This window comes from Protopterus annectens, chromosome 2.part1 (assembly GCF_019279795.1).
Source record: "Protopterus annectens isolate FY-2018-M chromosome 2.part1, PAN1.0, whole genome shotgun sequence".
Lineage (NCBI taxonomy): Eukaryota > Metazoa > Chordata > Ceratodontiformes > Protopteridae > Protopterus > Protopterus annectens.
Window position 1 is genome coordinate 33,893,443 of NC_056729.1, and position 15,066 is coordinate 33,908,508.

The following is a 15,066-nucleotide window of genomic DNA, read 5'->3' on the forward strand; positions in this document are numbered from 1 at the left end:
GACGGCAGGATAACCCAAGTGGGGTATATACACACACACACACACACACACACACACACACACACACACACACACACACACACACACACACACACACACACATACACACATACAGATAGATATACACATACAAGTCTACCGCAAATTGTGGAATACTCACCTTATCGAATGCCATTTCATAGAACATCACTTCATTGACTGTCATTCTGTCAAATTCCTGGAGCTGCAAAACATGGTGAACTTTGTCCTTACTCCACTGTAGTGCGATCTCAGAGTTTGGTATATTTAGTTGGGGGGAGGTGTGGGGTGTTGGAGTTTTTTTTTTCTTCTGTCGTTTTCCCCTGGTGGCCAAGTGGTTCCTTTCCCAGAGTTTCTTTTCGTGCTCCAGGTGTTAGACATAATGGCAGTCGATGAAATGATATTTGATGAAATGGCATTCGATAAGGTGAATATTCGCAAATTTGCTGTAAACCCATATATATAAAAGTTTCCAAATGGCCTAGAAGAAGGATCAGTGCTGCATTCAGATCTGTTGGATTTATTTGATAGGACTGGTCTTGAGATGATGGGTCTGTTAATAGTGGACAATGAAAGGTGTACGGAAGAAATTGAGGATGAGATTATGGTCATTAAATCTGAGATTACTGATGACCTTTTGTTTGGGATGAAGTTATATTCACCGGGTATTCTAGGATGTTGAACAACATTGTAAAATTGTGAGAAAATTTAGAGAAATAAAAAATGAACAAGCTTAGGAATCTGTCTCATTCCAACCTCACCACCATGAGTGTTGAGGAAAAAATGAATATGTATAAATATATGTACTAAATATAAAAAAAATAAAAATTATGTGTAGTATGTGTATAAATCTATATATGTTTAGTTACTTTAACCTCAGTTCTGCTTTGATTATATTTAGTGCATTCTTTCATCACACCAGAGATTTAAACGGTAAATTCAAAACACATATTTTTTTCATGCCACTATTACCGTGAAGTATTAGTACAATTCCCCATTTAGCATACTAGTGCACGCTCATGCACACACCTGCACACTGTTATACATTACTAGTTTACTTCATCCACTATTTTATGTGTTTTTTTTTCTATTGGTTTTCATTTAATGAACATGTTTTTGGGGCTGTAAACATGAAAACTGTCATGACAGTTTTTTATGTTTTTTTAACTGCAAAGCACCGGCATTTTTTCTGACATTTTTTTCTGAACTATACATAAAAACATTTTTTCTGAAGTAATTTTTTTCTAAATATTTTTTATGAGCTATAAATAACTTAGTTTTTGTATACACTAATACGTATTAGATATTATTAGATATATATTTATATTTATCATGCTCTAATTAGATAATGTTTATGATTAGATAGCTATGTGTTTTTTCTTGTATTAATCTAGTTAACTCTTTCTACTTATCTACCTATGTTTATGATCTTAGTTCTTGTCACTGACCTGATGAAGGCTTTATTGTATTAGTCGAAAGCGATTTTAGTTAAAAGTCAGTCTTTTTCTATGTATCTTATGCTTTTCATAATACCTGATTTGGGAATGTGGGTTGCAAATAGATAGGAGTTAGTTTGACCTAATCAGTAGTAGTGTGTGGGGGGTGAGTATTTGCTGTTCTAAAATGCACTCTTTACATCTCTGTTTATATTGTTTGCCTGGTATTTGTATATTGTTTATACTGTAGGCTGGTTTAAAATTAAATAATGTGTATATTTTCCACACCTACTTCTAAGTGTATAAAAGCTGATATGTTTAACATTGTAAAATTATTTCTGATTTTTGTTACTGAGGATCGCTTGTTTGTGATGAATAAAGGCTTGTTGCTTTGGAATACTACCTGATTTTCATAATTTTGGGAATTATTGTGACTGAGCTCATCAACAAAGCTTTAAGACCTCTAGTTTCTCTATTTTTTAAAACTTAAAGAGAAGAAACTGATGCATAACGAGGAAGCCTGTAAAAATAAGCAGGCATATCCATTACCACAGAGGCTGAAGAAAGTGGTAGAGGAATCGAGAAGTGATACAGCGGATAAAAACAAGTTACTTCATTCAGCCAGTGATGGTAGTGGACAAGATATGGATTTTTTAGACTCATGCCTTGCCCCCCAGAGATCCCCCAGTTAATGGAAAGATATGCCAGCAACAATCAGGGGATTTTTCAACAGGTAGGAATGATCCACTCCATCAGCAGGAGCAGAGATGCTCATTGAGGGGTTGAGGCAGAGGTTGGGGATAGAAAAGGGGAAGGTATTAGAGCTGGGTTCCCTCAAAAACCACTACAGTCACCAGTTAACAAGGTATTGTAACATTTTTTTGGTACTTTCAAAATGTTTAACTATAGTCATTTGGAAATTAACCCAACACAAGATGAAGTGGTGTCCAAAGGATTCAGTTTCATTCCCTGTAAGAAGTTGGGGGTTACTACTATTTTGATAGATCTCAGATTGTATTCCAGGTAACTGAATTTGAGTTTTCTTCTGGAGGGGAACAATGGACTGCATCAAGCAGCCTTAGTAGATAAAGAGTACTTTTAATCCTCCATTGATTCCACCTGTGGCATTGTTTGAAAAAACTGTTTGAGAACGATCTGAGGGGCCTTGATATCACTAATAGGAGAAGGTACAACAACCTGACACCCCAGAAATATAAACTGTTGAAAGAGCTTTCCAAGGATAAGTCCATTCGTATTGTGAAGCCTGATGAGGGCAGGTGATGGGCATATGGATACCTTTATGTACATTCAAAAAATGTTGATGTTCTTCATCTCACATTGCTGCAGTCCTAACACTTGGGTAGTCCGCTGTCCCTCGATCGGCCCGAATATCAGAGTATAAGGCTGACGTCGGTCAAGGCACATTTGACTGACATCAGAACGTCAGGGTACAAATGCGCATGACCGACGTCATATCCTCAGTCTTTTTTGCCGCATGGTCCGATGCAGAAGCAGTGTTGCGAGTGCCGTTCGGTGTTCTGAAATTTTTTCGTATTCGGAGTTTCAGACCGAAGTCAGAGTTGGTTAAGTACCCCGTTGGGGAATATTTTGGTTTTTTTTTCTTGCCTCAGTGGTTTACTGGATGTCAGAAAAAGTGAATAACTGTATTTCTTGTGGGAAACAGATACCGCATAGGGATTACCATAATTTGTGTATACCTTGTTTGGGACCTGAGCACGACGTTGTTGGGTGTCGCTTTTGTGCTAGGTTCAATAAACGCACTATTAAGCGAAGGTTAGATTGTGCCAGGTTGGTCTTTGGGAAGCGGTGCAATTACAATATGCCGTCGGATGCTCCGACGCCGGCTTCCTCAAAGAAGCGCAAAGACAAGGCAGTCAAACCTAGGTTAGAGGAGTCGTCCGAACCGGACGCCGGTTCTTTAGAGGCGTCAGTGGAACCGGTGGTTCCGATGGAGGCCTCTCTGGAGTCCCAGGGAGAAACTTTGATTTTACAGGATGTGGCCTCCCAGGAGGCAGGTCAGGCTGTAGGGGCATCTCAGATAACTGTACTCCCCTCCCTTCCTAAGGTGTCTAGGCCCTCTCTTTCTGCTTCCAAGGCTTCTCCTAGAGGCAGGTCTAGTTTAGCTTCTGTGGGTGTCACTCCTAGTTCTTCAGGTTCTGTGCCCAAGAAGCACATGCTTGAAATGGCAGAAGATTTAATTACTTTAATTAGAGGCTCTATGCCCCCTCCTGATAAGAGGCCTAGGATGGAACCAGTGTTGGGGGATTATGAGCAGGCTTCTGATGTGTCTGAGTCTTCGGCTGAAGACTTGCAGGAGTATTCTCCTTATTCTGATTCTGATGTGGATGATTCTACTCCTTCTGCTTCTCCTCCTGAGGATTTTTCTTTTTCAGAGACTCTTCATTCCATGAGAGAGCATTTTAAATGGGAAGGTCAGGACTTCTCTGATTCCAGGAAAAGGCTTAGGGAATTTTGTTTTACCCCAGCATAGGCCTTTGGCTATACCTCCTGTTCTGAATGTGGTGGAAGATGTGTTTGCAGAGGCTTCTCTTAATCCTGATTCTTTGCCTCCTGCCTGTTAAACCAGATAGGTATTACAGGGTGCCTGAAGCTCATAAGTATCTTTTTAAGAGTCCTAGGGCAGACCCAGAAACTGTTAGCCAGGGGCCTAAGGGTGTTAAGGCTTCTGTTGTCAAGAATCCGGTTCCTGCAGATAAAGAGGCCAGGGCCTTGGATAGATGGGGAAAGAAAGTTTATACTTCTTCCACTCTAGCCATGAGAGCTTTGAATTGCCAGTTTCACATGTTGAAATATCAAAATTATCTCCTTTCACTATTGAAGTCTAAGGTTGATGCTCTGGCGGAAGGTATTGATTGTAAAGAGTTACAAGATTTAGTACATGTTTCTGAACAGGTGGGTAAGCATTCTTTGCAATGTGGTTTTGATGCTGTACAGGCCTCGTCTAGGGTGGCTGCCACTGGGTCGGTTCTTCGCAGGCATGCCTGGCTGAGAGATCAAAATTTATCTGACCATGTTAAAACAGGAATTTTGGATGCCCCTTTACAATCTGATGTCTTGTTTGGTTCTCCTGTTGAGGCAGTTTTAAAGAAAATGGAAGACAAGGCTAAGTCTATGCAGACCGTTAAAGATTTTTTGCAGGTTCAGCCTCCTAAGTTTAGTAGAAATTGGCCTACTAAGGGGTGGACGTATCCTTCTTATGATTCCCAGTCTAGGGGTAGATCTAGACGTGGCAGGGGCAGAGGTCAGGGCTCTTTCAGGCCTAGATCAGGAGTTCTCCTGCACAGTCTTCGGGTGAGGGCAGGGGTCAGTCCTTTCGTAAACAGACCCAATGACCTACCTTTTCAGCTGCCAGAACCTTCTCGCCTGGCAGCACCTTTGGGAGGAAGGTTGGCACTTTTCAAAGAAAATTGGAGTTTAATTACCCAAGACAGATGGGTATTGGATATCATACACCACGGTTACAGGTTTTATTTCCATACCTTGCCTCCTTTCAAAGGCATGCCAGACATTCCCCCTCAACAAAGAATAGAGGCTCACAAGCAAATTTCTCTGTTACTCCAAATAGGGGCCATACAGCCGGTTCCTATGCCAGAAAGGGGCCTAGGATTTTATTCTCGCCTGTTCCTAGTACCAAAAAAGGGGAACACGTGGAGACCAATTTTGGATTTATCTATCCTCAACACTTATATGGACATTCCCAAGTTCAAAATGTTGACGTTACAACAGCTTTTACCTCTGCTGGGCAAGGATCACTGGATGGTAACTTTGGATCTCAAGGAGGCTTACCTCCATGTTCCTATCAGATTAAGTTGCAGAAAGTATCTGCGTTTTCGGACTGGGACTTCTCACTATCAGTTCTCTGCATTGCCCTTTGGCTTATCTACTGCGCCCAGAGTATTCACGAAAGTTCTGGCTCCAGTGATAGCTTTCTTCAGGCTAAAAGGAATACAAATCTATCCTTATTTGGACGATTGCCTGATTCTGGCTCAAGGAAAGGACGAGCTTCTTCATAATTTGGAATATGTAATAGCAGTGCTAAGATGCCTGGGGTATTCTGTGAACGAAATAAAGTCCAGTCTAGTACCCTCTCAAGACATGTGCTTTCTGGGTGTAAGACTGAATACAGCATCCCAGATGGCCTTTTTAACCCCGGACAAACAAAAGAATCTTTCCCTTTACTTCCATCAACTATCTCTTCAGTCCGGGCTGACTGCAAGGACAGTCCTTTAAGCCTTAGGGTTCATGGCATCTTGTATTCTGGTGCTTCCCAATGCCAAACTGCATATGAGGAAGCTGCAATGGTATCTCAAAAATGTATGGACACAGCACTGCCAGGATCTGGACACTGTCATTCAAATAATACCTTGCATTCAAAAGGAATTTTTGTGGTGGGCTCAGGAATGTCACCTAAACAAGGGACTCTCTGTGGCCCGGCCAGAGGCGAGTCAGATTTTAACGACAGATGCCTCAGACAAAGCTTGGGGAGCTCATCTAAATGGAAAGTGGATACAAGACAAGTGGCCTGTCAGACTACAACATCTACATATCAACTTGAAGGAGATGTTAGCAGTCCAGTTTGCATTAATAGCTTTCAAGGATTTACTTCTACCAGGGCAGGTGTTGCTTCTAACAGACAACACAACTGTCATGTGGTACATCAACAAGCAAGGGGGAACACATTCTTATCCTCTATGCAGGCAAGCAATGATTTTGTGGGAGACTGCTCTCAGTTTACAACTAAATCTTCAGGCAAGGTTTCTGCCGGGAGCACAGAACTCCTTAGCAGATGTGTTAAGCAGACAAATCATGGATCCCCATGAGTGGAAACTGGATCTTCATGTATTTCAGAAATTGACAGTGTCATGGGGAACTCCAGACATAGATCTGTTCGCTTCTCCACTAAACCACCAGCTGCCAAAGTTTTGCACGAAAAGGTTTCATCCCACAGCTTGGAAAGTGGATGCTCTTTCTTTCAGTTGGAAAAATCTTCATGTGTATGCCTTTCCACCTCTGCCTCTCCTCCCAAAGGTACTTCTGAAGGTCAGACAGGACAAGCCAAGGATGATTTTGATAGCTCCAGATTGGCCTCGACAGCACTGGTACCCATTGCTGAGAAGTCTAGTACGGAAGCCTCCATGGCCTTTGCCTTTGATTCCACACCTGTTGTCCCAGGAGGACAGTCATTTGCTCAATGTCAAACTTCACTCTCTTCACCTAACAGCCTGGCATATTCTGTTTTGAACCATAGAGGGTCTCATCTTCCACAACAAGTTTTGAATGTGATTTTGGAAGCTAGAAGGCCTAGTACAAGGAAAGTGTACGCAGATAAATGGAAGAGATTTTTGATTTGGAGTGCAGCAAAGGATTTGGATGTTTCTGAGCCTAATTTAAGTGTGGCTCTTCAATATCTTACTGAGTTACTGGACAAAGGTTTGTCCTTCTCTTCTATTAAAGTTCATGCTGCAGCAATTTCAGCTCACTACGACTGTGACCCACCTTTGTTTTCTCATCCTTTGTTCAAGCAATTTCTTAGAGGGGCAAAGAATATAAGACCCCCACGAAGAGCTCCTGCTCCTGCTTGGGATCTCAATTTTGTGTTGGAGAAACTCACTCTACAACCTTTTGAGCCTGCAGCTACTGCTGAGTTGAGATATTTGTCATGAAAGACTGCTTTTTTGTTGGCCATTACCTCTGCAAGAAGGGTTTCTGAATTGCAGGCCCTTATGGCAGTTGAGCCTTTCTTAATTTTCCATAAGGATAGGGTATCTTTACGTACTAATCCTTCCTTTATGCCTAAAGTGGTTTCTAGTGTGGCTTTAAACCAAACTATTCATTTGCCTACTTTTTATGCAAATCCCCAAAATAAAGGGGAAAAGATTTTGCACACTTTAGATGTACACAGGCAGTTGCGATATTATTTGGACAGAACTAAAGGGTTCAGGCAATCTCAGCAGTTATTTGTTTCTTTTGCTTTGTGTTCCCAGGGCAAGCCCGTGTCAAAACAAACTATTTCTAAGTGGATTGGGTTTTGCATTGCTTTCTGTTATTCCCATCATGGCAAAGAGATTCCAGCTGGGATTAGGCCTCATTCCACTAGGGCTACTGCCACTTCAACAGCTTTTTTGAGGGGGGTGGCAACTAAGGATATTTTGGAGGCAGCTACTTGGAGTTCAGTGCATACTTTCTCTAGGCATTACCACCTTCCACTGTACTCTAAATCCAGGGCTGGTTTTGCCACTGCTGTGTTGCAGGGCATTTTGGCAGCTCCTTCTTCATTATAGTTTAGCCATCCTCCCTTACCTCTGCTTTGGGATTCTACCCAAGTGTTAGGACTGCAGCAATGTGAGATGAAGAACATAGTACAGTTTTGTACCTACCATAAATGTAGATGTTCGAAGATCCACATTGCTGCAGTCCAATTTTCCCTCCCTCCTTCCCCTCTGTAGTTTGAGGCGGTTGTGTGGGCTGGGTTATCAATCTGAGGTATGTTGTATATATTGTATATGTTGTACATATTTTTAGTGTTAGGTTGGTTGGTTGTTTGGTTTTAGTCTATGGGTTTTGACCTTTCTTTTTAGGGTCTTCTGACATCTGGGGCAAGAAAAGACTGAGGATATGACGTCGGTCATGCGCATTTGTACCCTGACGTTCTGATGTCAGTCAAATGCGCCTTGACCAACGTCAGCCTTATACTCTGATATTCGGGCCGATCGAGGGACAGCGGACTACCCAAGTGTTAGGACTGCAGCAATGTGGATCTTCGAACATCTACATTTATGGTAGGTACAAAACTGTACTTTACTTGAACAATGATGGCTTTTTTGTTTTGGCTTCACTGAATGATGTGAGTATTAGTTACTCCTGGCTAGATCTGTGTCTGAATGATTTCTGTCTTGAATTGGGGTTCACAAATGAGCTTGTTGAATGTATGAAGGTTGAGAATCCGATACTTCCATCCATTTTTGGGATCTCCAAGACTCACAAATCTATTGACAATCCACCTATGTGGCCAAGTGTAGCATCAGGGAGATGTAACACTGAGCAAACGTGTAAATTGATGGATTTTCACCTTAAGGGCTTCTTCAGTGACAAAAAACATGTTTAAAAGACTCCAGGCACCTTTTGCAAACTATTTCTGCCACTGTGTTTGATCCAGATATGTTAATGGTCACCACTGATGTCAAAGAATTATTTTTGGTAAAAACAATATGACACTGGAAAGGGGTGGTTCTCCGAGGCTTTGACATGTGGTAGAAATCTAAGTAAAAATGACATTAGAATGATTTGTGAATGTATGGATCTTGTGTTACCCAATACTTTTGTTTATTTTGAGAAAGAGTATTTTAAACAAGTCGGGGGGTAGCAAAGGGGTCTGATGCAGCAGCAATTTTTGACAACATTATACTTTGGTGGTGGGAATACAACTTTTAATTTGGCTGTAAGTTTTGATATTACATTTCACAGTATCAGAGATTCCTCGATGACATTTTTATTTTATGGACTAAGAACTCTAGTATGCTGAATGAATTTCTGTGTTATATCAGCCAGACCACAGACTTCTTGAGTTTTATCAGTCAGATGGATAAAGACAAAATGAGCTTCTTGGATGTATTGTTTTATAAGAATCATGGTGTGGGTTTCTTTGAATCCTCTATTTACCGTAAGGCAACTTATTCAAATAGTTTGCTTCATTTTAACAGCTCTCACCCCCTGTGGCAGAGGGAAAACTTTGTGAAAGGGCAACTGGTGAGATTGTCCCAGTTGGTCTGTGAAGAGCACAGATTTCTGGAAGACTGTGAATTTTTAAAAACAATGTTTTTAAACTGGGGTACCCACAGGCTGTGTTTGATAATTGCCATGAAGAGATGATGGGCGTTAGGTGTACAAAATATCCATGCTTGATTAGAAATCCGTCTAACTTACCCAGTCACAGGAAAGATGAAAAAGAGTTTTCTAGAAACATGGCGTTGGAATACAGTAGCAGAATCATGGATGTTAAGGAGATTTTTACAAGGAATCAGCCCTTCGTTTTTGTTAGCTATCAGTTAACTGGTAAACTTAGCGATGTGCCAAGGTTTACTTATAAAAAGCAAAAATAAATAAATAAATAATAAAAGTCTTGTTTAACAAAACCATTAAGGAAATTGTCAATGGAGTTATGTACAGGTGTAATCCTGCATCCAGTATAAGTTCATTTTAGAGATGGAGAACATTAATGTGGCAGGATATCCACACAGTATTGCCCCCAATTTTTGTCTTTTTGTTTGTAGTATCAAGGGATAATTTATTTAAAGGAGTGCTCCTCTTATCCTTGTTTTCATGTGGGTAAGACTAAGCAAATGTTGACAAAAAAAATTTATCATCATCAACATTTATCACCACTACATTCCTCCCAAACAGCTTAACTGGCTTGAACTTCCCAACTCCTACTATATAATCAACTCATACTAGCCCACAACTTGCTTTACTACCCTGACAAAACCCCTTCCCTTCAAAACATAGTACATCCGTGCACCAAAACAAGAGTCCTGAGATCCAACCACAAACCCCTAGTAGAAGTATCTAAAGCCAGTAACTCTGCAGGTACATCTCTCTATAGCAACATTATTGTTAAACAATGGAACAACCTACCCCCCAATATCTTAAGCATAGCTGCCTCTACCACCTTCAAAACAGTCCTAAAATCACATCTACTAAACTCTCGGCTCTGTAACTGCGATATCCCTGGATAACTTCTAACAGCTCCTGCTATTCTCTCTCTAACTCCTCTCCACAAACACTTAACTATCTAACTCTTGTTACGTTACCACTCACTTCCTCATCAATCCTTCTAACTCATGCCCTTCTACGCCCTTCTTTGCCCCTCTTTCCACTACTTTTTCATGAATTTTTTAATCAAATTAATTATCTCTTCAACTTTTTTGACTTCTGCTTAGCTGTATTTCAATATGTAATTTATGTGTACTGTTTTATAGTCAAATAATACCAGGTAATATATGTATTAGTCATTTCTAATGTCATATAGTTAATGTTTACCAACTTGTCTACTGTTAAGCAATTTGTCAATGTTTGTAACAGATTCTGATTTCTGTACTATGTGGAGCTTTTCTCCCTGGACATTTGCTGAAAAAGGACCTGTATCCAGTCAGACTTTCCCTGTAAACAAACTGTGATGACCATGCCTTGGCCCAGCAATCAAGGAGCCTCAATCCTCACCACTAACACCAAGGAGGCTGTCTCCTAGAAGAGGAAAGGATAACTAATACACGCAGTAAAGTACAATTTCCCTTAAGTGCACACAGAGATCACAGTCAGTTTGGGGCTGGTTGCTCCCTTGCTGACCAGGTCCCCAATAAGACTCCCTACTGGCACAGCTACAGGGTCCAGGTCTCAGCCTAGCTGGGCAAGCTAAAACCTCCAGTACCCTCTCTGTCTGACCATTGCTTTGTGTCCCTGCCCAAGTAGCTGACAACACACACACACACACACACACACACACACACACACACACACACACACACACACACACACACACACACACACACACACACACACACTTTGAGAAGATGTTATGCAACCACACAGACCGTCCTGGGAAAAGACTGGCACAGGTTCTTCAGCTGTGCCCCTATTACCCAGACCATATGGTAGTAATTCCTGCCACCACCCAGTTAATAATAATCAGCTACTAAAAGGCCCATAAAAGGGTGTCCAGTTATTACTGTGCAATATAATTATCCAATTGGTAATGTGACTATTCAGTCTAAGGCTTATTTAGAGTGGCATATTACAATGAACTCTATAAAATATGCAATGTACTCTAGAGCCTACCTCTCTATACAAACCAGCCACAGGTAAAGGTTTTTAAAATATTTAATAATAAATAATTAAAACACAAGGCAATACTACTACACCACAGAGATATCTAAGAGTTCAGAGATCAAACAGAAACTTAAAACAATACAGTAGGACAGGTCTGATGTCAAAGAAAAACACTTAATCTAACTTTCTAATCGTTAGCTAATCTTAAGAGAAAACACAGTGCTATAATCCTACTTACATACATAAAGAGCAAGCAGTGGTGGGTTAGATGTCCAAGATCAAAATGCTTCTAGTCTCCCACTGAACAATAGTTTTTAAACACTAACCAACAGCTCTGCTGAGGCCCTCCCAAATTACATCATTTTGACACTTAGGTTTGGAGTTTCCACGCCACAAACTGCATTATTTAGCAAGCTAACACCTGCTCAGGAAACTACAACAATAAAAGGCATTTCACATATACACTCTAGCTGAAACCAGAGCAATAAAGCACCTTCCATATGTAATTTCTGGCCCTTAACTTTAACCTTAAAACAATGGGCCTGAAATCTTCATCTAGACTCACTGGAGTTGACTTGTAAACATCAAAGAGATTAATAAGATCTTTTCAGCTTCAAAAGACACATTTGAAATGCTTGGCTTGGGTTTCCTTACAGCAGATGGCAATGTTGCAACAATCTTGAAGTTCATATTTTACAGTGTTTTCTTTTATTTAAAAACACAAGCCTGTATTTTATATTAATTTATACAATTGATAGAATTATGTATCAAATTCTATTTGACTAGGCTGGCAGCCTTTGCTCATCTTCCTCCAATCTTCACATAAATGTAAAATAAAAATAAAATAAATAAATACATCTGTACGCTGTATATAAAAAAAGTGATTTCACTAACACCTTATGCAAGCACTCTAAGGATTGTGTGCAGTATAAAAAGTTTTTATTTTTTGTTTTGGAAAGGGTAATCCATGATTTAACATGGGGAATTGGCAGGCCAAGCATGAAGCCAGGGAACTTCATTGGTGGATTGAACTGAAACCTCTAATCCCCCAGGCATAAATGATAAGATTTCAGTAAATAGGGTGTTAACACTTAAAACGGCTAAATTATGATTTTTTTATTACTTTTTATTTTCTTCTTATACAAAACAGGTATTTTTAACATGCAGATAATTTATCATGTTTTAACCGATTTTTGCTGTATGTGTTGTGTGGTTTGAAACAAAATATTTGTGTATACATGTAATTAATTTTTTGGCCACATGATGGCAGTGGGCAAGTTTATAAAAGAGGAAATAGTGAGTGAAAATTGTATGTTTGGAATAAAAGTGCTCATTAAACCATTGTCCTTGTGGCATTACCTGTCTTGGCAGGATTATCATACTTTAGAAGTGCATATTTACTATGCATTTAATTATGTCACTACTCATTTTATGTGGTATTTGTATAAATGTGTTTGTCTCCAGTGATTTTCAGTTCTGAAGAAATCTCAGTGTGATTGTAGAGATGAAAGTGCTACATTTTGAGAAAAGAAACTGCTCAGCAGTTCTGGTCTTCTCAGTGTTTGTTGTTTAGTTTTTTTGTATTTCTGCCTTTATGCGTTTTGATTTTTTTTTTTATACTTTTTGCCACTGGTTTCAGTCATCACCCTGATGCCAGTTAATCGGCCAATTCACTCCTCATCTCCTGGCTGTGGGTCAACCAGGATAGACATTGGGTTATTTAGAAATTTTTGCTGTCACGCATGCTCCCTGTATACACCCAGCAAAGCACTGGGGAGGAGCATGCTGTAGGCTAACCGAAAAGGTCATCACCTCTCTTCAGCAAAGGGAGTTACATCCAAGTCTTCTAGGGTTGCCACCTTTCCAAATGCCCAAAGTGGGACATTTGTGCTACAAACATCAGATTTTGCAGGGCAAAACATACCCACGGCCAGTACAAAGGACAGAAGTTCAGTTTTTTGCCTGAATAAAAGTTTATTCTTGTAGCATTTTAGTTCCTTATTCTGTTTCTTATAACATTTAGGTGTTTCAGATACATTTATGCAACTATTACATAAAATATAGAAAATAATTTTGCCCTAAAATCTCAGGACATTTGCCATTTTTTCACATTTTTTGCAGGACACAACTGCCCAAAGAGGGACTGTCCCTCGCAAAGTGGGACAGGTGGTAACCCTAAAGTCTTCCTCCTTCTTCCCTCCCTTAAGGCACTCAGTGATGTTCCCCTTCCATCTCCATAAGGTAAATGACACCTCTTTGTCTGCCCCTGGGCGCATGCAACCCACCTCACACCCCTTCACTTCTCTTTTACTTCATGCTTTTTGTGGTTTCAGTTTTTCAGATTCCAGAGGTGAAAGCCTTTCAGCTGAAGAAAATAACACTTCACACATGCCACTGACTGTGTATTTGTATATATTAATGTGCCACTTCACACATGCCACTGTGTATTTGTACGTATTACTGTGCCACTTCACACATACAACTGTATATTTGTACATATTACTGTGCCATTTCACACATGCCACTGTGTATTTGTACATATTACTGTGCCACTTCACACATGCCACCGTGTATTTGTACATATTACTGTGCCACTTCACACATACAACTGTATATTTGTACATATTACTGTGCCACTTCACACATACCACTGTGTATTTGTACATATTACTGTGCCACTTCACACATGCCACTGTGTATTTGTACATATTACTGTGCCACTTCACACATGCCACTGTGTATTTGTACATATTACTGTGCTGCTGATCAAAGCTTGATCAGCACAAGTCATGCCTTCTCAAGGGTTATACTGTGATATGTGAGAAAAACAAAATGTAAACAAACCCAGCTGGCTAAGATGAGTCATATGGATAGCAGTAAAGCTGCATTGCCAGCTCAAAACTCAGTATTACAGATTGAGTAAAACAACTTGAACTTAATATAATTACCATATTATAGCAAGTTCAGAAATTGCTACAACGATCCAGTGAGTGAATTAATAAGTCAGAAGTGTAAGGCAAGGGTATTGAAGGTTGGGGCTGGGAGTGTCATTAAGTAAATGAATAAATCAAATTAGCACAAATCTTCTACATTTTTCCTTCACATGTATTGGGATCTGTTACATTTACCAAATGCATAAAAATACACACACACACACACACACACACACACACACACACACACACACACACACACACGCATCATCATCATCATGTACCTGCATCATTTGACATGTACTTGCTGATCACTCAAATAGATGTTTAATCTGAAATGTTTTGACATGGAGACACACTGATACAACAGGGCATAGTTTCTCTCTGCAGCCAACTTATAAGCATATCCCTCGTACAGCTCTTGCAATCACACCCTGACTGTCAGAGTTGATGGATTTACCCAGCCCTGATAAAAGTACCCAGTCAGACTTAACCCACATGGGTTAATTCTGCCATACACAGATAAAGCCACAGTCACTGACATGCAGTAATTAAAGGGATTTTCTACAAACTGCCTTACAAGCTGTTGCATTATGTTTACAAACAGCCCAGAAAAGATGGTTGAAAAAAATAAGATGCTGAGTTACCTGAAGGAAAAAAGGGAAGAAACAAAACTGTTGGATATGCTCACTTTCATACTTTAATAATAGGCAAGCAGCATTAGACTGTGTTATTTTTGTGCAGTAGTTTTCATCAGAAATTATTTACATTTAAGGTGGCAGTGGCATGGGGGATAGGACCACTGCTCAACAGAG